Source organism: Opisthocomus hoazin, chromosome 2 (genome assembly GCF_030867145.1).
Source record: "Opisthocomus hoazin isolate bOpiHoa1 chromosome 2, bOpiHoa1.hap1, whole genome shotgun sequence".
In the NCBI taxonomy this organism is placed as follows: domain Eukaryota; kingdom Metazoa; phylum Chordata; class Aves; order Opisthocomiformes; family Opisthocomidae; genus Opisthocomus; species Opisthocomus hoazin.
In genome coordinates, this window is record NC_134415.1 from 1,265,068 (window position 1) to 1,289,989 (window position 24,922).

Below are 24,922 nucleotides of genomic sequence, written 5' to 3' on the forward strand. Positions count from 1 at the left end.
AGCCGTCGGGTCGCGAGCAGAGGCTGCCGTTTCTTGAGGCTTGGAGCGAATTGGGGAAAAATCAGCGGGTCCTCTTCCGGCCACTGGCCAAATCAAAGCCTCTCGTGGTGTGGGAAGCCTCAGAGAGGGCTGTAAGTACCGAGTGTTTGTCACCGACTTTGCAGGCTCCGTCGCCCTGGCGGCCGATCTCCCTGGCTGGCTCCCGCGGCGCAGGCAGGGGCAGGTAATGGACTTGCGGCTGTACTGGCCGCTCCCGGAACAAACGGCAGGAGCCTCACATCAATTGTTTGAACATCGAACGCTGCCCTTATTTCGTGAGGATAAGGGCTTAGGAGCTGCCCTTTTCCAAAAAGAAAGAAATGAACCGAGTGTTGTCTCTTTGTTTTAAAAAAATGATCCCTGCGACTACAACAACAAAAAGCCATTACGATGATCCTTAAAGGTCTTGCAAGCCTTTGCGGGGAGATTTTCCACTCACCAAGCCTGGCTTCGCTCCCGTTCCCTCTCCCTCTTCCCAGCCCACGTGGCTCGAGGTTCCTAGGGCAGCTCCAGCTCCTGGGTGCAGCTGAGCTGAGGGAGCTTGCCCTGGAGAACACGTCTGCGTCAGGTCTGGAAGGAGAAAGAACTCCTTTGGATGCTCTCTCTAAAGCCAGGTGCTCTAGATCCTGCTCCAGTCCCGAGCGCATCCATCATCGATCACGTATCTGTACTCAGTGTTTACACAGGTTTCTTGTTTATCGTGAAATATTTACTACAAGGCGCTGCATCAGGTGCTAAGCCCAACAGTAGTGTCCACTGCTTATGCTGAGGAAATCAAATTTCACCATAACCTTTGGGTGCTGCGGCACAGGTCTGTGAGGCGGCCGGGGCCAGGCTCATGCCGAGCCACGGCGAGCTGCCCGCTGTCTCTTACCTGCACCGGCGAGCGCAGCATGGGCGCGTTTGAACTTGAAAATGTCTGAGTCTGAAGAAATAAACCCCTCCTTTATCACAGAATCACACAACATTAGGGGTTGGCAGGGCCCTCTGTGGGTCCCCCAGCCCAACCCCCTGCCCAAGCAGGGTCACCCACAGCAGGCTGCACAGCACCGCGTCCAGGTGGGGCTGGAATATCTCCAGAGAAGGAGATTGAGATCTAGGTTTCTGGAGGTAGCAAGGAGAAATTAAAAGAATCAGTTAGAGCAGCATGTACAGACACACATGTATACACACACACGTATGCACACACACACATGCATGCACACACACGTGCAGGTTTGTACTGATGAGTCTCAGGTAAGAAACATGGTGACAAGAAGTCTCCTGGCCGCCGTCCCAAGGCAGAGCGCTCTACATTTCCGATTTACCAACACTCGGTGCTGTTCTTAGGCACAGTCAGAGGAAGCGGTGGCTTTCCCGGAGCAGGTAGGTGTAACTGCTTCCAGGTGGGGAAGAAGAACCACGGAGGGCTGCAGCGGTGGGGGCTGAGCCAGTGGCCGAGGTGTGAACCGGCTCCCCAGTGCCCAGAGCTGTCAGCCAGCCCTGTGCCCGCTCCGTCAGCGCGGGCATGGGGAGCTGCTGGGTGGGGGAAGGCAGGGGAGAAAGGAGGAGGGTGGTGGATGAAGGAGGGGAACGAGGCACGCGAAGGCAAAGCCCTCCCCTGTCTCAGAGGCCGCACAAGCTGACCGAACGGCTGCCAATAAAGGCGACTTCTCTCCCTGCGCCGTGTCTCGGGTGTTCAGCGGGGCTGTGTCATTAGGGGACCTAATAAATGCTTATAAATATCTGCAGGGTGGGGGTCAGGAGGACGGGGCCAGACTCTTTCCAGTGGTGCCCAGTGACAGGGCAAGGAGCAACGGGCACAAACTGAAGCAGAGGAAGCTCCAGCTGAACCCGAGGAAGAACTTCTTCCCTCTGAGGGTGACGGAGCCCTGGCCCAGGCTCCCCAGAGAGGCTGTGGAGTCTCCTTCTCTGGAGATATTCCAGACCCGCCTGGCCGCGGTGCTGTGCAGTCTGCTCTGGGTGACCCTGCTTGGGCAGGGGGTTTGGACTAGATGTCCACGTGTGGACGCGTGTTCCCGCATGTCCAATGGCACATGCCGAGAGGACACGCGGCCGGAGCCAGGCCCTTCTCATGGGGCTGGAGGGGCCAGCCTGATGCAGCCCCTCTCCGTGGGCTGGGCTGGGGCTGGGGGCAGCTCCGACCCCGTCCCGCTCCCCCGGGCTCCACAGCCTGCGGGCACCCCGCATGGGCTGGCGTTTGTTGGGTTTTCATGGCGGGTTTTGCTCTTTTCGGAGGCCGGGAGCGCTCCTTGGCCCCCGCTCGCGCGGCTGCACCCCTCTGTCCCGCCATATTTTCCATAGCCCCAAATAAGCCAGTAACAAATCCGGGATGCACTCATCCAGCCGGGGGCACAGAGCTGGGGCTGCGGCGCTGCGCTCCCGCCGTGAGGCCTGCGGGCAGTCCCTCTTTCTTTCTATTTTCTTTGGATTTTTTGTTCGATAGCAGAGATGAGAAATGTGTTCTTATGTCAGTAACGCTTGAAGGCGAAAAGAAAACCTGCCAGAGGAGAGCCTGAGACGTCTGACATACCATCATGCAGAGGAGAATTTTCAGCAGAATTACGCTGGAACTTTTCCAACAAACAAATTCTCCAGCCTTTTAAGGGAGAGCTTTTGGATTAATGGAAATATTACTTAAATTAAAATTCATCCCGTTAAGCCATCAATTCCATTGTCATTGCAGCATCGTGTGTTTAACGTTAACGACGCGCACAAATGAGAAGGACGAGACCTGTTTGTTTGATGGTGCCAAAAGCTGAGTGTGGTCTGTGGTGGAAAGCTGAACAGGAGCCGGAGAGGGCACGAAGCAGGATCACCAGACACACCGTTACGGCGCACCGGCGGAAGGTGTACTGGGCACCACCGTGTATGGAAACGCTAAGAAACGTGTCTGGGCTTGTCTTCTCAATCAATGGGTTTTGTCTTTTTTTGTCTCTTGGTGACTTCGGGAGGAGGCCTTCTGCAGCTCACAGGCTCTGTCCCTTTGGTTTTGGAGCCTCACGGAGAGGAGCGCGGATCCCAGACTCCAGCCGGGACACGTCCCAGGCTCCCTCTTGCTCCAAGAAACTGGTGGTCAGCTTGGAGGGGAGCTGCCAAACTCAGACCACGTCTTGAGCTCTCCTGACTTCCAAGGTGAGCTCTCGCAAGGCCAGGTTTCCCGCGGCCTGCATCAGGACCAACCGGGCTGGACAACCCGCAGGACAGCCCTCTCCTTGGGGAACAGCTTCAGCAGCACTGGATGCATCGTCACTCGTACAGAGGCAGGGCGCCCAGCACAGAATCACAGAATCACAGAATAGTAGGGGTTGGAAGGGACCTCTGTGGGTCATCTAGTCCAACCCTCCTGCCGAAGCAGGGTCACCTACAGCAGCATGCTGCTGCCATTGCTGGTTAGGCTCAGTCACCAGTGCCTTCCCTCCTCTGATGTTTCCAGGTGACTCCTTTGCCACAGATGAAGTGTCTATTTTTCACCAGCAGCACAAGATGTATTTTCCTTGGGTTCCCCTGAGTGTTCCTTGCTTGTGGTCAACAAAAGAGAAGTTGACATGACGTTTGACTGCTAGGTGTTGTCGCGGTGGCTTTTCCATAGCTCGATTTCTCAGCCTCCTGAGGTAGGGACAGGCTTTCACTCAGGGGCACTGGGGTTCGTGTCCAGTGGGTTTTGTTCCTTTATTTGCCTTTGGCAAAAGGCTTAAGGTCCTGCTCCACATTCTCATGAAACTGTTCTTGCTTTCATCGTTCCCTCCTGCTCTGCTTGGGTCCTCGGTCTTGGTTCAAAGGGACGTTGTCCCAGCAGACTTCTTCACACCTGGTGCAACCCGGGGATGATTCACTCCAGGGAAAGAATGGGAAATCTGTGCATTCCCATCATCACCAGGGGCTTTCTGCAACGGAAAGTAGCTCAAGGTTTCCGAGGCTCCCTTCTCCCACAACAGAATTAGCCTGTGGGCAGATGTACACTCAGCACATCTCTATTTGTCTTGGCTGTGAGCCCTCCGCAGCCAGTGTTGTCTTCTCTGGGAAACCACTGAATGGCTTTATATCGCCCTCCGCTTCCCCGCTCTCGGGCTGTCTGCTTTGCGGGGCCCTGCGGTCCCAGGGAGGGTTTAGCCCTTTCCTTTTCAGCCGAATCTTTTCTCCCCACGGCCCCACTTCTTTGGCTGCGGCTGCCGTTCGCCACGCTCACAGCGAAAGGCCTGCTTACGGTGCAGACGGACGGTTTCTCGGCTGAGAAATCGGCGTGGCAATTCTTCCATCTCTCCTAGAGGCATTCAGAAGAAAATATATCAAATGACCCTGACCGCCGGTGTGTGCGGTGAGTGTCTGTGGTTACTGCCTGGCAGCCAGGCAGGCGCGTGCAGCAGGGCAGGGTGGGATGTCGAGGTGGCCCTTCCAGCTACGGGACAGCTCGTCGCCGAGAAGCGCTCGGTGGTCGCTGTGACCAGAGAGCAGGGGCAGTCCTGGTTCGCCCGTGCTGCTCGAGAGCAGGACAGTGTCTCCCGGGGGTCACGCGGTGGTGTGCGGCCGGCGTCCCGCGGGGGAAGGGTTCGGAGCCCATCCAGCCCGTCTGTACTCACTGCTAAGCCAACGAGGGTAATCACAGAATCACAGTATGTTAGGGGTTGAAGGGGACCTCTGTAGGTCACCCAGCCCAACCCCCCTGCCGAAGCAGGGTCACCCAGAGCAGGCTGCACAGGACCTTGTCCAGGCGGGGCTGGAATATCTCCAGAGAAGGAGACTCCACAGCCTCCCTGGGCAGCCTGGGCCAGGGCTCCGTCACCCTCAGAGGGAAGAAGTTCTTCCTCCTGTTCAGACGGAACTTCCTGTGCCTCAGTTTGTGCCCGTTGCCCCTTGTCCTGTCACTGGGCACCACTGAAAAGAGTTTGGCCCCATCCTCCTGCCACCCACCCTTCAGATATTTATAAGCATTTCTAAGGTCCCCTCGCAGCCTTCTCTTCTTCAGGCTAAACAAGCCCAGCTCCCTCAGCCTTTCCTCATAAGGATGCCTGCATGGATTTATTGGTCTGAGGGGATACCACTGGCAGAGACAAAGCAAGGCACAATATTTACCCGAAATAAATGTTGACATTTACGGAAACCCAGAGTGTGTGTTCACACGTATTTCGAATGTTTTCATGAGAGCTACCTGGGAAGCCTCCATTATGGGTATACTTCCTAAAGGGTAATATGTTTTCCTTTTAAGTTAATGTTCTAAAGGGATAGATTAAATTAAAGGTCCATTTAAGAACTATTTCTTTTCTCCTGGAAGGTGAAGAATATTTTTCACTTACACTGCAGCAGTCCATCATAATGTGTTTATTTGCATGTGTAATTTGTTTATCTGGCATTATTTCAAACTCAGCGTTATTCATTTCTGAGGAGTAAAGAACAGTTTGGGCCCTGGTCCTTCACATTAATTGCACAAAGTAATCCCACTGGATAAAATCTTGCCCCCATCGATGTTGACAACAAAACTGACATGGATGTCACTGGGGCCAGGATTTCGCCTGCTACTCGTGTGCTTAGACACACACCGAAGGGTTCGCAAAGTCCGCATTTTACTGACCTGCTGTGTGCCAGGGCCTCTCCTCGTGTTCAGCCAGCAGCTCCTGTCCTCCAGCATTGATGTGCAGACCTCAGGAGAACAAGCCTGTTGAAAAAAATCCAAGTTCTGTCGAAAAAATCCTGGCCTGCTTTTCATCTTGCAGGAGTTGAGCAGGTTAAAGGAGCGAAATCTCGGCTGCCCACGCTGTTCGCACGTGGTGGGTACTCAGGGTCAGGGCTTCCCCGTGCAGTCAGGCAGGGATTGATTTTTGTTTGTGTAGGTCTATCTTGCAGTAACAGAGAAAGGCATTATAAATGTGGGAAAATCTGATGTGGAAAAGCTGGCAAGGGAAACTGCTCAGTCTTTTAGGACTAATATATATGCATGTGTTTAATGAACGGCGTATTATGTAGCCCACAAAAAATGTATTGAAATGTATCAGAATTGGGAAGTGAAACATTGGGCTATGGATGGATGGTGTTTCCTGAACAAATATCCTTTGTGGTTGGCTTGGGTTTATTTTACCTCTTTGTTTTTCACTCTCACTATTCCATAGGGGGTTTGGGGTTTCCTGGACTCTGCAGAGGATCAGTCATTTTCTCCCTGCGGCATTCTTAGCAGAGCATCTTCGTCCTGTGCATATTCACTGCTGACTGGGTGCACTGAAGGGCTCTTATCCTTGTTGTTTCCTGAAAAATGTAGTTGTAGAGAGGAAAATCAAAGAAGAAGGTCAGCTAACTGGGCAGGTCCCTGCAGGGAACGCAAGGACCTTGCTTTTGTTGAAAGTGCTTGGAGCTTCATGATGTTAATCTTTTCCACCCGACAAGTTAGTCAGATACGAGAGGTCGTGGTTAGATTTTACTGAAAGGAGAAAATGGTTGTTTTGTTGGGGATTTTTTTGGTTTGTTTCAGGGGGGTTTTGTCTGTTTTGTTTTTGATTTGTTTTGTTTTTTTTATAATGAAGGATGATCTTCTTCACAAAAACACACAAATTGTGACCACAGCCAGACTCCAAGTGCAAATGGCAGTGTCTTTGCACCCAGCTTTCTGCCAGCACTGTCACAAAACAGCTATTTTCTTTTTAATTTTTAAATTGTCCTGGGCATAAATTCCCAATTCTTGTTTCCTTTTTTGTGTCCTCTGCTCCTGGACTCTTGCCGCTCTGCTGCAGACCCCGAGCAATAACCAGCTCTGCCCTTCGCCCCTGCGTTCGCTCACCTGCGTTCAGGCTGGGAGCGGGGCAGAGCCCCGCGCAGGGGCTGTGCGGGCAGGACGGCGACTGCAGCCAAAGGGCACGCGACTGCACGCGGCGCGGCCATCGCCTTCCCTCCGCGCCCAGCAGCACCCGTCTGCTCTGCACCTCGGTCGCTGGGTGCCTGGAGATGGGCACGCGGAAAACGAGGCACGGACAGTGGCAGCGTGTGACAAATTCAGGCCAGGAGCAATCGGTCACAGCCGGGGACGGTATCCATTGCTGAACTCGCCGGCAAGGAATACTCATTGACAGGAGCGGGAGCACAACGGGGGCCCGGCTTGCCCACAGTTACAGTATTAAATGACCTGTAACTCCAAAGGTCTGAGACGAGATTTGTTATTCTGCACCCAGCACATCGGTTTGCAGTGACATTTAGCTCAAGACAGACTGAAGAAGTGATAAGTTAGTGGAAAGCAGAGGAGGGGAAAAAAAGAGAAGAAATTAAATCTAGGTAATTTTATTAATGATTTTTTAGTTTAAACACCTGTGGGTAATTTTGTTCCAATACCACAGAAACAGCCCCCTTTTGCAGAAGGAATTGTAGATCCCACAGGGTTTCCAAAACAAACCAGGCGCTAGGAAGATTTTATTGAGGAAACTGTTTTCATTGTTCAGTAAAGAGAAATTCCTTCTTATTTCTCATCATTGGCATGGGGCCTTAGCTGACCTGCCCGAGTTTGCTCGTAGTCTGTTGATCTGGTGATGGTGCTAGTCAAGCATATTGCCTTCTCTGCTCTTTCCAGGTTCATGTCTGTTGGTGTGTACGTGAAATGGCTTCTTCAAACACTGGTCTACTGCTCTGTCAGTTTGGGAATTAAAATGGAAAGCACATTCACTCCTTAATATAGAAAGAAGAACGGAAATGTTATTTTAAAATGTTTGAAGCAGTTAAAATGGCAATCAGCACCAAGTGAGCTGGGTCCATTTTTTGCAAGCAGCCCCTCCATGGCAGGTGGACTACAGGCTGTCGTCCCTGGATCCAGCCTCCTGTCACCTTTGGATGAGATTTCTTGGCCCTTTCCCTCATTTATGGTAAAACATCAAATTAGGCCTTAAGAAAATTAGAAATGCAGACAAGAGACGCTGCTTGTTTACATGTATTTTGCGTAAATGCAATGACTTTTGATTTTGAGCCATGCCAGAGGTTGATAATGCAGTCTGGAGGCGAATCAAATGCTGGCATATCCTCTGCAAGCTGCTCTTCCGTTGATAAATATCCTCGCTGCCCCAGATACGCGCGTCTTTGTCCAGCTTTGTCCAGCTGTGAGCCGGAGTACAGAGCCATCATTTTATTCTTTGGGCAGAGAGAAGTCCTAAAGGTATAGCCCAGTAATCTGTTACACTGCGTGGCCTGAGAGAGATTTCTGAACGTGAAGTGGACATAGCAGGACAGGGCAAAGAGATTTGGAGAGGTGATCAAAATCCACACATATAGGAGCCCTTCTTGTGCACCATTTTGGTATTTTTTCTAGCCTGAATCTGGTGAGTGCTTCGGAGGTGTAGATAAGGGACACCTAGGATATGCTTTCATAACTGCAAATGGCAGCTCTGCGAGGATAGTGCTGCACGTTTGGCAAACGATATTTTCTCCAGAAACAGTTGTTTAGAAAAACCATTAATTATTTAACTTGTGCTTCTGCAAACAAAAGACACTGGAATTATTATTCACTCTTTTCTTTTTGGTGTTTGGTTTAGAAGCCTGCTTTTTGCGATGCTCTTCCTTCTAACCCGGTTCGGTCAGCGTGTTACGATCCCCTCCGTCTGACAAGTCTTCTGCAGCACCCTGCAGAGGCAAGGTGGCCGAGAGGAGCCTGGGAAGGTACTCGGGGCCGTGAGAGCGGTGTTCTGATTTACTGGGCCTGCTCCCCACGAGGAGTCGGGGCCGCGAGGGAGGTCGCTGCTGCCGGTGGTCTGAGCGTACGGGCAGCAGTGCCGCCGAGCCAGCCCAAACCCACCGCACAGCGGGGCGTCCATGTGCCCGTCCCCGCGTGGAGATGTGGCCCCCATGCCTCGAGGCGGCTTTTCAGGGGGCAGGGAGCTGGCAGCTCCGCAGGAGCAGAGGGGATGGCGGGTCCGCACTCGTCGGTGGTCCGGGAGGCTGACACCCCCCGAGCCCCGCAGCGACAGACCCAGCGTCTGGGCTGGGAGGGTGGGTGGTCAGCGTCCGCGGAGGCTGGGTGGTCAGCACTCCTGCGCTGCCGGTGATGAAGTGCTGCTGTAGCTTGAGGTCAGGCACCGACCTATTAACCAAGAGTGAGCTGGAGGTCTCGACGTGCCAGAGCCGGGGTCTGGAGCGCACGGCCGTGATTAAAACCCAGCGTTGCCGGTGGCAGCTCATAAATAGAACACTCGGCGTCTTGCCCCCTCCAGGTAGACCTAGATACTGGGCAGTCTTAACTCCATTTTAACACTGCTACATCTCTGGCTGAAATCATAATATTTATGCAGGGTAGTTTTTCAAAAAGCTTACTGGATGTGAAAACAAGTTCCTGGGTTTTCCCCTTTCATGGAAGCAAGCTGAAGGTCAGATTTACGACGTTTCAAGCTACATTCTGTGCTCATTTACACAGCTGTAATCTTGAGTTATGCCGCCGAGGACAAGCAATTGCTCCAGACTTACAGGGAAAGAACTGACAGCAGAATTTAGCTCGGGGTTACCAAAGCTGAACGGAAAAGGAGCTGTGAGGGTGGAATTTGGTGCTCGTGAAGTAGCTTGTGTATATTCGAGGAATGCAGGAGCCCAAAGATTTATTGGTAGTGTTTCAGAGCATTACTGAAATTAGGCTTAATTATCTGTGTAATTTGCTGGAACCAGCATTTTAGCATTTTTGATCAAGTATATGCCATTAATTTTAAAAAGAGAGGTACCAGGCTGCTCTCAAAAAGTGAGATAAAAAGATTTAAAGGAAAGCCCATAATTTCTAAACTGCATGTTTCAAAAGCTTCAAAGGCTGCTGTTACAAATCACAGAATGGTAGGGGTTGGAAGGGACCTCTGTGGGTCATCTAGTCCAACCTCCTGCCGAAGCAGGGTCACCCAGAGCAGCCTGTAGAGGACCTCGTCCAGGTGGGTCTTCAATATCTCCAGAGAAGGAGACTCCACAGCACCTATGGGCAGCCTGGGCCAGGGCTCTGTCACCCTCAGAGGGAAGAAGTTCTTCCTCCTGTTCAGCTGGAGCTTCCTCTGCTTCAGTTTGCGCCCGTTGCCCCTTGTCCTGTCACTGGGCACCACTGGAAAGAGCTTGGCCCCATCCTCCTGACCCCCACCCTGCAGATATTTGTAAGTTTATATTAGGTCCCCTCGCAGCCTTCTCTTCTTCAGGCTGTTGGTTGAGCCCCTCTCCCCGCTTCGCAAACAAACAGTCCGCTCGCAGCGTGCTCATATGGAAGAAAGTTCACACCGCCTCGGAGGGTTATTCCAGCGAGCAGGGAAAGGAAACGTCTCCTCGTTCCCAGGCTGGCCGAGCTCTGCCACCCTGCTCCCTGCTCTCCTCGCTCCAGCCCCACGCATGCCGCCTGGAGACGGTGCTGGCCGTCCCGGGGGGAAGGGGCAGCAGCCGTGGAGCTGTGAGCAGCAACCCACCCGCTCCTCGCAGCGATGCAAGTGCAAGGCAGCTGCTGGGGGCCGTGCCCCGTCCCCGCCGTGCAGACGCGCTCCCCGGGTACCGCTCGGTTCAGAGCTGGCTGCTCCTGCGCTGCCCGGCGAGGTGCAGCCCGCAGCCGCCCGAGCTCCCAGAGAATCACAGAATAGTAGGGGTTGGAAGGGACCTCTGTGGGTCACCCAGTCCAACCCCCCCTGCCGAAGCAGGGTCACCCAGAGCAGGCTGCACAGGATCTTGTCCAGGCGGGTCTTGAATATCTCCAGACAAGGAGACTCCACAACCTCCCTGGGCAGCCTGGGCCAGGGCTCCGTCACCCTCAGAGGGAAGAAGTTCTTCCTCATGTTCAGACGGAACTTCCTGTGCCTCAGTTTGTGCCCATTGCCTCTTGTCCCGGAGAGAGGGACGTTCATGTGTGGAGACCAGCAGCCTCGCCAAGGCGCAGCGGACCTTGCTTCTCTGCTGCTTTCTGTGGAAGCTCTGGGGAAGACCCTTAGCCACTCTCTTTGTCACGTATGAAATAGCAGTAATGATGCTTCCCTCGTTCCAAAAGAGAGCTTTGAGGATGCAGTCATTAATATGGATGAATAGCTTGAAGCTGACGTGAGCGCTGTGGTGCTGAGGCCAGAGGAGTGCCCACATAGCCGGGGTATGAGCTGCCGCCCTGCCAGACCTCTGCCCGAGCAAGCCTCTGTTTTGGGGACAGCTGCTGAGGGGTGGTGCCGAGGGTCCTGCACCTGGGGAGGAACAACCCCAGGCACCAGTACAGGCTTGGGATGGACCTGCTGGAGAGCAGCTCTGCGGAGAGGGACCTGGGTGTCCTGGTGGACGACAGGTTAACCATGAGCCAGCAGTGTGCCCTGGCTGCCAAGAAAGCCAATGGGATCCTGGGGTGCATCAAGAAGAGTGTGGGCAGCAGGTCGAGGGAGGTTCTCCTTCCCTTCTACACTGCCCTGGTGAGGCCTCATCTGGAGTACTGTGTCCAGTTCTGGGCTCCCCAGTTCGAGAAAGATGAGGAGCTACTGGAGAGAGTACATAGGAGGGCTACAAGGATGGTGAGGGGACTGGAACATCTCCCCTATGAGGAGAGGCTGAGGGAGCTGGGCTTGTTCAGCCTGGAGAAGAGAAGGCTGCGAGGGGACCTAATAAATGCTTATAAATATCTGCAGGGTGGGTGTCAGGAGGATGGGGCCAGACTCTTTGCAGTGGTGCCCAGCGACAGGACAAGGGGCAACGGGCACAAACTGAAACAGAGGAAGTTCCAGCGAACAGGAGGAAGAACTTCTTCCCTCTGAGGGTGACGGAGCACTGGCCCAGGCTGCCCAGGGAGGTTGTGGAGTCTCCTTCTCTGGAGATATTCAAGACCCACCTGGACAAGGTCCTGTGCAGCCTACTGTAGGTGACCCTGCTTCGGCAGGGGGTTGGACTGGGTGACCCACAGAGGTCCCTTCCAACCCCTACTATTCTGTGATTCTGTGATTCTGTTTGCTGTTGTCAGCGCTCCTCCAGCGCAGGTTTTCACTTCTTTTTCTCCCTCTGCCCCCTCTCACGCCCTGCCTCGGCGCAGGGCTCCAGCGGCACGGCGGTGGGCGGCACGTCATTCTGCCAGGCGAGCGGTCACTGCGCAGCGGGAGCGGCCGCCGATGAAACGTTCGACGCCCTGGCTCGAGCGGCGGAGAAGCTTCGGCTCAGACTTCCCCGGTAGATGAGTACCTTCTGCTTGCACAGAGGACGGAGCCGCGGTGGGACTGCGATGAATGCCGCCGGCAGCCAGCCGGGCCAGCAGGCACCGGTGCTCGCGCTTGCCGCTCCCGGCTCGGCAGGGCTGATCTGAGAAGAACTAATTAAACGCAGGTGCAGGCTAGGAGACTTTGTTGAATTAATGCACAGTGTCTTCTTTTCTGTGTTCCCAGGCATTCGTAGCTCACAAGAAAAGAGCAGGCGCTTGGTGCTGCAAATAATAATAGAGTGCTGATGATGGAGGTAATTAATCCTTCATTATTCTGGTGGGATAGGCTGCTGCTAGGGCTGTCATTCAAGTACTTCTCATGCAAAAACGTGTCTCAGAGGTGAAAGAACACGGAGTAGGTGAAAGACTGAACAGCATTTTAATGGATTTTCTGGTGTTACGGGCACAGGCACATCTTCAGGTTTTTGGCAAGACTGCCCAGAGCTGTAGTTAAAACTGGAGTCCGGGCATTCGCTGCACTGTGTGCTGGGCTCTGGCTTTGACTCGCCGAGGCAGTTTCAGCAGGCAGCAGCTTAAAATGAAAATTCGGGCTGGTTCAAATGACACGGGGACACGGAGCAGCCGTAACTGTGGCAGACACTGTTCCTGCTCTGGGACATCCTCCGTTGGCCACGGCCGGCAGCAGGCTGCCAGCGTCGGGGGGCCCGCGGCTGCCCCAGCGCGGTTCCTCCCGGCGGGGCGGAGGTGATGGCCCTGCCGCAGGGGAGACTGCATGGAGTGGAGGCAACGCCGCTGTCTAAGGAGCTGCAAAAATAGCAAACACTATTTTGGGTTACTTATTACCGATGACAAATGCTGCAAAATGGAGTTTGTTGCTGATAACTTTCTGTTCCCAAAATAAGGATGCTTACTGGTTCAAATCAAACTCCAGGACTCAGATATCTTTTCCAGTTAAAATTAAGGGCAAATTATGAAAATGCTGGCCACCTTGTCTCTCTGTTGTCATTTACTTGCTGGTAACACCCCTTCCTCCCAGACACAGGAATTTTGTGACTGTATGAGACGGTAGGGAGGATATAACCTTCTGCGGGAGAAGCCCCACGGAGTGCCAGGCATTAGGAGACTTCGGCCTCAGCACAGAAGAAAGAAACCCAAAACACAGTGTGTATGTTTATTGTAAAGATAGGAGTGATTTTGTGCTCTTCTCGTCACTTCATGACAAAAACGGTCCAAAGATATTAGGAACGTTTAGAGTGAGAAAGTAATGCTGAGCCTAATAACTGGCTCGGGTAGGACAGGCCATGTTTTATTCAGTGTGGGAACAAAACACTGCCATATTGTACAGATTTGCTGATCTGGAAGAATTGGACTTGCCTTGCGGAATGCAGCTCGAAAGCCAAGCGCATGAATATGACAGTTTTCTGCTTTTTAATGCAGAGAATTTGAAGACGGAAACATTGCTTGGAGAGTTTTCTAAGGGATTCTGATCAGCTTACGTAAGCTCAGGAAATTGGCAATAATTTATTATCCTGCCATATTTTCCAGTGCCTTTTGTTTTCCTTGCATCACAATTCTTAACCCATTAGAGGCGAACTGTGCGGAGATATTTCGATGAGGGTTGCACTCTGCGGCAGGTGTAAGGCTTACTCCACGTTAGGGGAGTAGCTGAGGGCAGTTCTTAGGGTGAGGATGGTTTTTGATTCCCCTTTTTCTCTTTGCTTCCGACCTGTGGTCCTGAAGGAAATTTTACACAGTGGAGGGTTTGTCCTCACTGGGCACGTAAAATGTTTGAAAAAATGCTTTTCCGCCACCATTTGTATTTTACAACAGCACGCATCCTCGCTGACCTGCTCCTGGCTGTGGGTCCTGACGGGGGAGAGCTTGGGAAGGGGGAGGCCCGACATTACCGCTCGGCTCGTAGGAAATTCCGCCGTAGTGCGTGCGCGCGCGTGGCCGCGTGCTCTGCCGTGACAAGTGTGGGTTCTGCTTGCCGAGCTCCGCAGCTCTGCGGTCTGCGGGCGCCTGCTCTTCGCTGCTGAGAGCTGCGACGGAGGCGACGGGAGCGGAGCGGCAGTTGTTCTTCGTCCCTTCTCGCCGTCGTTAGTTGCCAGCGTGTCGCTTCGGCTGGAAAGACGCGGGTGTCGGTGATGCGCTCCGAAGCCTGCTGTTGGCTGGGCAGCTATTTCTGTCGCAGTAAATATTTGATGCGGAGGTGTGTTATTTTTAGCCACAATCACAACATATTATTGGGATTTACGGGCCTGAAATATGTCATCTAGCACATGATCATTTGTTAGCTTTACGGTTTCCTGAGGGTTTTTTCCGTTTTCCTTCGCGATTTGGACTGGAGAGGCGGTGATTCAGGTGTTGGTAAGAGCTGTGGCACATGAGCCGTGTAGCGGGGGGAAGTGTCAACCCCCAGGTCACGGGTCCCGGGCCGGCGGGGGATGCCGCAGCCGCCGGAGCAGCAAGCCCAGAAAGGCTGTGCAGAGATGTGCATGTAGAAATGGATCTCAAAGCCGTGATTTTCATATTCCAGCAGTCACTGCCGTAGGAGTGCATGACTGACAGCACAAAGGACTTAGATTTACTGCAGAGAGATGTAAATTGATAAGCCAGGAGACAGCCATCATTCTTCCTTTCTTCTCTCTCTGCATCCCCTGTCTTTCTTTGCTGGCATAATCAAAGCTGACATAGCGCGTGCTATACCAAGTTATATTTTTCGTAATTATAAGACAGTACATGAGATCTGAGGGTGTTATTCAGGAAATGGCACAAAGCTCTCTGAAATACAGGTTTTCAGAGTGATCCTTTGATAATGTTGTTTTTCAGATGGATTCTTGATACTCAGACACTACATCTATGTCTTTGAGCTGGCTGGGTGCTTTAAGAAGGGATAAGGACAGTGGAAAAAATGAGGGAGCTTTTCCTTTTACGCAGAAGAAGATGTACAGAGTGTGAGATACTAGTTTTCCTTTCTCTCACCCTCCGCTGAGTCTGCAGCGTTTAGCTGCACTGTGCATGATTCTAAAGGGGGGGGGGGAGGGGGGGGCAGTGAGGCTGACTTAGAGGGGAAGAGGTAAAAGAAGTGAGGAAACCAAAACAGCCAAAACACAGAGATCCTCTGTCTCTGTGATCAGCCCCCCTGCTCGCACTGCCTGGCGTGGAACAGCTCTTGAGGCCGAAGGGTCCTTTCCCACTGACCCGTCTCGCCGGGCTCAGCTGCCTCTGACTCTACCCACAACGCTGCGAGGTCTGACGGGAACGGACTCTCAGGTGCCACAGAGTCGTTGGGATGCAGATGCTCGTGGAAAACTCATTTTTCCTCAGGTCGGAACAAGTATGGTAAAATCTGAACGCTACTATTACAGGTCTTTGACTTCCAATACACACATTGAAGATTCCGATCCCATCTGGGTGCAGTGAATGTGGAACTTATTAGAAGGCAAATGGCTGAAGCTGTCCTCGCTCTGGAGGAGCAGGGAGGTGCTGCAGACCTTCCGGACAAATCCCGGGGCCGTGAGTAATTTTCCATATGCTTTCACTTAAAATATCTCACGTATTTTTATTGAAATAATCAAAAGAGCAAAGAGAAAGAAATATGACATTAAGATTTTTTACTTTAGTCATATTGAAAATAGTAGGGAAAATGGGATTATCTCGCTTGATGAGGAAGAGATTTGACTTTCCACCCAAACGCTGCTGTCTCTTTCCGTGCCAGCCTGCCTCAGACTTCTTTGTACTTCCAGAAACAAACTGAGAAGCAAGTGGCTGTACTTCATGGACGCTTCTGTGCTGGTGCACAGGGTCAGGAAAGCACTTTTCTGCACAGTGCAGGTGCACAGGCTACGGGCCCATAAGGGGAGAGCAAGCGGGATGCGCTATATCCTTTGCACCTAAAATTTGATAGTGTAGTCTCGTGTTTAGCCAGAACGCAGCTCCAGCTCTTCCTCCCTCCTGTGCTAAAGCGGGGCTGCCTCCCGTGCTTGTGTCGGTCCCCTCTGCAGAGACGGGCCAGACCCGCCTGCGTGGCGGTGTGGGACGGTTTACTCATCGCTGTGAAGGATGCCGAAGAGTCAACGGCAGACACCAAAGCAGAACAAGTCCTTGTTATTGGCACAAGGACTCTGGTATTCGCCTTGACCTGCAGCCCCCTGCCCCTTTGCCAGAAGGGATTCTCACAGACCGCACCACTGGCTTTGCTCGCTGGGGTCCAGACTCACGACACCTCAAGTCTGGCTTTGCCTCCCCTACTCACACGCACAATGGCTGCGAGGTAGAAAGCAAGGTAGTTCTCTCCCTTTCGTCTTTGAAATAGGGAACTTCTTATATCCAGTCACTCCTCTGCTGAAGAACTTCTAATGGGTAGTTTCAAAGAGGTAGAGCTGATTAGTTTTTATTTTTCTTCAAGCAATTAACTCAGGTGCCAGAATTAGGAGCCTGTTTGTGCTAAACTGCTTCTGTTGTTGATGGAGAAAGAGAAACGCTTCTGCAGGGAGATTTAGATCTTAGCTGCCCTTTGGAAGTGCCTGGTTCCCGATGCAGACGGTGCCTGATTTCAGCATCTCAGCTGTAAATGCTTCCAATTAAGCAGGACGAACCTAGTGCTCTGCACGGTGCTGGGCACTTGTGAAGAAGATGTAGGAAAAGGCCCTGCTGGCCATGCTCTCCTGTCGAAGGCAGCACTTTGTCTTACGGCCGCTCGTGGGCTTGCAAAAGAAGGAGAAGAGTCCAATTATTTTTGGCTAGAACTAGTGAATAAAGCAGCATGTTAAAGCAGTCAGAAGTGAGGGTGGTTGTCTGAAATCTTCTTAGAGATCAGCCCCGGGGGACTCCCCCCGGTCTGAGTGCTGTTTAGATCTTCCACCTGCGGGCATTGCTGGATTACTGCTCCTGTCATTGCAGGGCTTTTCACTGGGAACCAGCTTCTTGGGGGTTTTATGTGTTGTGGGGTTTGTTTTTTCAATAGAGAGTACTTTGGAGAAGGACAGAAGTGTCTCTATAATTCTTGCAGTGCACACACCGCTCTGTAAAAGCTGCCCGAACGGACACTGCCAAATGCTTCTGCACAGGTCCCTGAAAAGCCCTTTGGAAGAGCCATGCTGGCTTGCTATGAGCACAGATTAGTATCAAACGCGGGAAGAAAAGATGCAAAACCTTATTACCAATTTCCTAGGCCATCCAATTCACAGGACACTTATGCCGAAAATGTGTTTACTGGACTATTTTCTTAACAGGGTCATTATGCTTCCTTCAAGGCAATTCTTAAAGAAAGGGTTGATTTCTTCTCACTTTTTCCTGTCTGTTTCTCTGGCAGGAATAGGCCTCTGGGAGCTTCTTAGGAGCGAAAGTGTAAGAAAACCAGCTTCTAGAATGTGCACTTCGTGTTTGTTGCTGCATATTCCTTCAGAATTTGCTTTTAAAATGCATACTGGTTGCAAAATAAACCTGAATGAGCCATTATACTCTGGTGTGTAATTATGTCTTTAGGACACATACTACACGCAGCTTTCACAGAATCATAGAATCACAGAATAGTAGGGGTTGGAAGGGACCTGTGTGGGTCATCTAGTCCAACCCTCCTGCCGAAGCAGGGTCACCCAGAGCAGGCTGCACAGGACCTTGTCCAGGCGGGGCTGGAATATCTCCAGAGAAGGAGACTCCACAGCCTCCCTGGGCAGCCTGGGCCAGGGCTCCGTCACCCTCAGAGGGAAGAAGTTCTTCCTCATGTTCAGACGGAACTTCCTGTGCCTCAGTTTGTGCCCATTGCCCCTTGTCCTGTCACTGGGCACCACTGAAAAGAGCTTGGCCCCATCCTCCTGACCCCCACCCTTCAGATATTTATAAGCATTTATTAGGTCCCCAAAAATCAAAGAGATCTGTATGGAAACAAATCGCGTTACATTCACAATAGCTGAAGGCAGTTGAGCAGCAACACCTCCAGCCTTTCACAACACGGAAGCACTGCTCACCATTTTCTGAAGTAATCATCCCCCAAGCCTCGGATCCCGGCGCAGGAGCTGCAGAGGTCCCGACACAGCGCGCGGCTGGCCGAGAATCACAGAATCACAGAATAGTAGGGGTTGGAAGGGACCTCTGTGGGTCATCTAGTCCAACCCTCCTGCCAAAGCATGGTCACCTACAGCAGGCTGCACAGGACCTTGTCCAGGCGGGTCTTGAATATCTCCAGAGAAGACCCCACAACCTCCCTGGGCAGCCTGGGCCAGGGCTCCGTCACCGTCAGAGGGAAGAAGTTCTTCCTCGTGTTCAGCTGGAACTTCCTCTGCCTCAGTTTGTGCCCGTTGCCCCTTGTCCTGTCACTGGGCACCAATGGAAAGAGTCTGGCCCCGTCCTCCTGACCTCCACCCTGCAGATATTGATCGGCATTTCTAAGGTCCCCTCTCAGCCTTCTCTTCTCCAGGCTGAGCAAGCCCAGTTCCCTCAACCTCTCCTCGTAGGAGATGGAACGGTCTCTGGCTTCTGGTTTCAGGGCTTCAGCCTGACAGTAGAGCCATAAATTTGTCTCTCCTGCTTTGGCAGCCTCGCACCGCCTTCTTCCTCTTCCTCTTCCGCCGGTGCTTGGTGGAGTACCTGCCTCCGGGGGACTGGTCCCTGGACACCGCCGCGTGTGAGAGAAGCAGTGACCCTGGCTGGGTCGATGGCGTGGAGCAATGTCCACCGTGCTTCGCGCCCGGAGCCGGCGGTTCCCGCATTAAATCTGCGAGATGCCTTTCCCTGCGCAGTGCGGTTGGGAATGCGAAGAGTCACGCTCATTAGCGCCGGCACGCACAACGCAGAGCTGCAGCAAGCGAGTTCAGCGTCCTGAGGGTTTGAGGGCTGGGGTGTTGTTTTTCCTTTTCTGGAGCCGAGTGCTCAAGAGACTTGGGTTAAACCTGGGACTTTGCAGATCCTCGTGCTGATTCCGCCACTTGTTTATTGTTTGGCCTCAGGCTAGTCACTTAACCTCTTGCCGCCCTAATTTCCCCATCTGGAAAACTATATTTGCTTGCTTCTCCCGAGGATTGCACAGGGCTTAATGAATGCCTGTAAGGGGTTTGGAGATCCTCGGATCCGAGGTGACACAGGACTGCAAAAGATTCACCGCACGTGCACGGAGGAGGGAGCGGGTGCCCAGGTGGGAGAGCCTGACAGCGTTCCTGGCCTGGAGTGGAGCCTGAAAGTACAACCAGCAGGAGAGGGCTGCACTGCCTGCTTTTAGATGAACTCCTCTTCCTTGTGGCCTTTTCAGGTTTGCTGGCAGAAAAAGGAGGGTGGCTGAGGTTAACTGCTTTCTCCTGTTGGTCCCCTGGATCTTCTTGTCAGTGCGATAACAGCTGGATCTCCCGGGAAGGTGATGATCTTCCCGGATACTCTGTCTTCCTGCAGGCTGTTAAAGGAGCCAGGCAGCCCCTCTGCTGCCAATTTCTTTAGCAGGGAAAAATGAATCTCTGACCCAAAAAAAAAAAAAAAAATCCTCCCTATAATTAAGCAGCATTAGAATGAGGCCTGTGCCTTTGCTGATGAACTTCAGTGAAAGCAGATGGTCACAATGGTATTAAAAACTAAAGACTTCAGTCAAGCTTTTAATTGAAAACAATTGGACCCTGCTGGATGGTAATTACCTTGGCTGCTTGCAAATAATATCACAGCACTGCTACCTATGAAGGAAGAACAGAAACTGAGTTAATAAGAACTGCTTGATCTGCATATAATAAACAAGGAGCATCCAAAACTATTTTCTCTGGTAGCTTCTCCCCTGCAAGATGCGTTCAAGTGGTTGGCAGCGTGAAAAGGAACAGAACGGCAGAAACTGAAACGTGTGAAGCGTTTGCTGGTTCATAAAACAACTCCAAGAGCTTGTCTTCCCTCATTTCCCTCCTTTTTTTAACAGCTGAAGTCCCAGACAGGTCTGAGAAAGACAGCAAAACAAGATAAAGTGGAAAAGCTCAAGATTATCCAACGTTCCTCCTCTTCTGAACAGCAACAAGAATGACAGGCTGCCTGTATCTGGTTTTATCTGCGTTCTCCTACCCTTGTCTGATCGACTGGAAGGCTGGGGCCTTCTAAGCACCCGGAGTGGTTTTTCCTCTATTCTTAATTGGATTTTAATGATCAGTAACTTAATATGCCTCAATCTCTAACAAGGCAAATGTAGGAGGTAGCATATTTTGTGGTGCTTCTGAAAGCGATCTGACAGTTTTCTCACTCCCGTCCCTCTTCTGTGCTGGGCTCAGGGGAGGTTTCGAGGGCTAGCCCACCTACAGGGTTCCTAAATCCTGCTGAGCTATGTGTTTGTTGACACAACGTGACATTAATACCTCTGTACAGTGTCTTTCCTGCTGGGGAGAATGACCTGTATTGCTGGGACGTGTAGGTGGAAAGACCAGTCCTAACGTTGGCTCCATCAGACGCAGATCCTGGCTGCGTACAGAACGAACCAAAGCCTGTCACCTTCCACACAAACACCATTTTTCACGTGGCGGTACTCTCGGGCATTGCTTCGTGTCCCCTGCGAGCAGGGAAGACACGCCGCTGCCCCGGGAGACCTCGGAGAGTAGCAGCTGCTGCAGTTTTGCAAAAATTGATGAGTAGCTGTGAACTGCTAGTAAAAGTGACGCAACGATTTTCCATAACATGTCATTTTAGAAGCAATGGCTTTACCCGCTCTTTCTTCTCCTATCTAAATATTTGCCTTTTCAAGGCACCAGCCAAGAGTTTGTCTTGTCTTGCCTGGCGGCGCGATGAAATGGACTTTTCCAGTGTGTTTCATCTGGATTTGATGATTTGATGCCTGGACTTCAACTTTCATTCACTCAGCTCGCCATGACTAACACGGAGGCTAAGGTCCTGGACTCGTGGAAGTCAGCAGCAGTTTTCACGCTGCCTCTGGTAGGACTTTGCTTATTTTTGTGTAATCAAAATATGCTTAAAGCTTTATTGATGTAACGCCTCGAAACCGCTGGCCGAGCGCGGCCGCAAGCCGTGAGCGTGTCTCACAGGATCATTAAACCGAAGGGTTCAGTCGTTGCTCTGCGATCCACGCCGAGGTGTTCTTGGGGTGCTGAGGGCTTCCCGGCAGCCGTGCCCTCGGCGCTGCCCTGCCGCCGGGCTCCTGGAGCACAGGTCTGCTGCTGGCGGGCCAGGGTCCTGCCCTGTCTCCTGCGCTCCAAGCTGGTCCTGGGGATGGGTAGAATTTTACTCACAGCCTTTCCAGTCCCTCCTTTGTGAAATAACCTGGGATGGGTTTCTAACTGGGAAAGGCTGCCTTTTAAAATTGTCTTACGGTAGCGGCTGCAGCGATTTTATCAGTTTTGTAACAGCTACTTACCTTTAACTCCACAGAGTATGATCACTTATTGTAATCACTGCTTGCAGCTTCACGGGAGCTGGTACAGAGCGTACTATTTTAAAGGTATAAGTAAGGCATAAGCTCTATTGATCTAAAGAATTCTGAGCGATAAACAGCTGCTGGGTTTGATTAAAGCTGAAGGGAAGCCGAAGCATTTAATCAATCTCCAAAGCTGCTCTGAGTACATTACAAAGCAGTTGTGATTATTGCTATTATATGACAAGCTATAGCATAATAAAGAAAGAGGGATCGTTTATCTCGGAAGCGTTTAGAGGTGCTGTCAGCCTGCCTGGAGCCATCACCTCTGAGGCTCGGCTCCGTGACCGAGTGACCGGCTCGAGCAGACGGGTCCTGAAGGGAACGGGCTGGAGCAGGGCCCTGCAGCTCCCCGGAGCCTCCTCTCCCCTGTGCCTGGCTGTGGCCGACAGCAAGCACTGGGGAAGGAGTGGATGGCACTGGGCAGGTGCACGACCACGCTGGCCACACCATCACCCTCTGGCCACACCATCACCCTCTGGTCACACCATCACCCTCTGGCCACACCATCACCCTCTGGTCACACCATCAGCCTCTGGCCACACCATCACCCTCTGGCCACACCATCACCCTCTGGGCACACCATCACCCTCTGGGCACACCATCACCCTCTGGCCACATCATCACCCTCTGGTCAGACCATCACCCTCTGGCCACACCATCACCCTCTGGCCACACCATCACCCTCTCCGACCCTTGCATCCTGCACAGCTCGGGGAGTTCGGAGCGGTGGGAGAGGTTTGTGCCCGTCCACCAGCCCTGAAGGGACCTTTCCTCCATGACTTCATTTAATCGCTTCTCGCCCCTCCGTGTGGTCTGGGGCGTTGCAAAGCGTGGTGGTGGTGCGCTGCACCACGCTGACACGTGGCTCTGGGAAATAGTGCTGGTTTGTTCTGGGTTTTCAGCTCTCTGCCTGACGGTTTCCTTAAGCACCTTCTTACTCTTGTGCTGAGAAAAGCCGTGGATAGTAGTTAGCTGTTCACCTCTTCCACTTGGTAAACACAGAGGTGTCTGCCGCAGCCTGCTCTGATGCCTCCTCCTTTTCCAAGGCTTCTGCCATCTCCCCCCTTCTGAGGCTGACCCGTTCCTCTGGCCATCCTTGTCATCTCTGCCTCTGTCCCTTCCTCACTTTGCTGCATGCTTTCTGAAAGGGCGTAACAAGTATTTCATGCATTACCTGAAAATACGGGCTTTTCTGAAGTTTTATTTCTTCCTTTTTCAGGTGTTCAATGATCTGTACTTATTACATAGCTTATAAGCAGCGTGTGTCATGCAGTTTCGAAGACATGGATACAAGAAGGATTTCTGAAAACTAAGGAGCTGCATGAAATAATCTTAAATTTAAAATTTATCTTATGTTGCATTTAAAATATAGAAATAAAATGTCGGTGACCAGAGTAGGACTTTTCCTCCTAGAAAAAGTGATATGAAAATAAATTAATAGATAAGTTTATTAAACAAAGATGAATAAATGAATAGACAAACTAGTAGATATGTTTATAAAAACCTTGCCCTTGCTGTATTTGCAACAAAGAAGTTATAGCACTTACGCCTGGAGAGGATGGCATTTGCAGAGGCTAACTTTTGCCGAGGGTGTCTTGTGTCAGTCCTGTCAGTGGTTTCTTCAGTTTCTGTCCGCTGAATACAGAGAAATATGGATTTCCGTGGGCCATAGTTGAATTGTCTCTCAAAACCAGATAGTAAAAAGTAAAACTTAAATGACTCATCTGGTCTTTATTGTTCACCTAGGGAGAAACACTGAAAGTAAATGGAGCTTGCATAGTGATAAATTAGTTAGGGCATCAGGCATACATGAAGTAGAATGATGTTAAGAAGTGATAAGTTGTGCTTTTTTACCCGTATTAATTTAAAATTGACATTGCTCTTCTGTATTTCATTTCCTTTTGGGAGAAGGTGACTTATGCTGGATCCCCCTGGTCAACGGCGGTTTGCTAGTCAGCCCGAACTGCCCGCTGTGCTGGAGGTGACTCTGCTGATGTACCTCTTTGAGCTAATTTTGGAAAAGAAAGGGTGGAAGGGCAGGCCTCCTGCCATCTTCTCCTTCCCAGTCTGTCTCGCGTTCACCCCTGCCCTCAGCGTGGCCCATGTTGTGCGGGGGGACCTCCAAAGAGATGCTGTTGCAAGCTTCGCTTTTGATGGGTGAATCCCATACATGCAAGTCAGATCCCTTTGGATTAGCAGGCAAAAGCAGGATGCCTCTGCTTTTGTTTATCTATTACGATATTTGTCTTGAAGCTGCAAAACATCTGAAGCTTCTCATGACCTTCATGTGAAACCCTATGCATGGCCCTAGTGTGCTGGAGGCTGGGCCTGGTGCAGTTAGCTTTGTTGCAGAAGATTCCTGTTGCAACAACCATTAAATCTTCTTTATAGTGGTTTCACATGAGAGTCACAAGTCTGCTGGGAAACTTCTCCTGAGTTTCAATTTATAATGGTACGAAAGTCTTGTGAGATTTGTGAATGCAGGATTTCAAGAGAGAGATTAGACCAGTACAGAAAACTGCAGTCGGGAAGTCTTGAGGTCCTCCACTGGTTGCCCTGTGAGCTGTGGGACCTGGGCCTGTTCAGCCTGGAGGAGAGAGCGCTGCGGGGAGACCGAACAGCAGCTCGAGCCCTCGCCTTGTCTGGAATACCACTAGTTTTGGTGTGCTGATGGGTTGGACAGCTGAAACTACAGACCTAGCTGAAGGACATTTCACGCTGGAAAGCGGACCATAGCAGCCTACTGACTAGAGCCTTGCTTTCCTTAGGATGCAACCTGAGGAGCATCTCCCTTGCACTCCTGTGTTGTTGACTCAGTGGCGTGGCGTGGTTTAAATCCTGCCGGCAAATGAGCACCACGCAGCCGCTCGCTCCCCCTCACTCCCCCCGTGGGATGGGGAGAGGAAGGGGAAAAAAAGTAAAACTCGTGGGTTGAGATAGAGACAGTTTTGCAGGACAACAAAGGAAGAGATGACGACGACCACGATGATAATATTAATACCAATAATAAATATATAGAAAACAAGCGATACACAAGTGCCATTGCTCACTGCCCGATGACCAGTACTCAGCCTGCTGCCCCCCGGCCAACTCCTTCTGCTTACACACTGAGCATGACGTCATACAGTATGGAATATCCCATTGGCCCGTTGGAGTCAGCTGTCCCAGCCGTGTCCCCTCCCAGCTTCCCGTGCACTCTCGCCCGCTCACTGGTGGGGCCAGCATGAGAAGGTGAGAAGTCCTTGACAGTTTAGCAACAACTAAAAGCATCAGTTATCAACGTTGTTCTCCTACTAAATCCAAAACACAGGACTGTACCAGCTACGAGGGAGGAAGTTAACTCTGTCCCAGATGAAAGCAGGACACGGTGCATGCAAAGGTCTGGTATGGCGACATGGCAAACC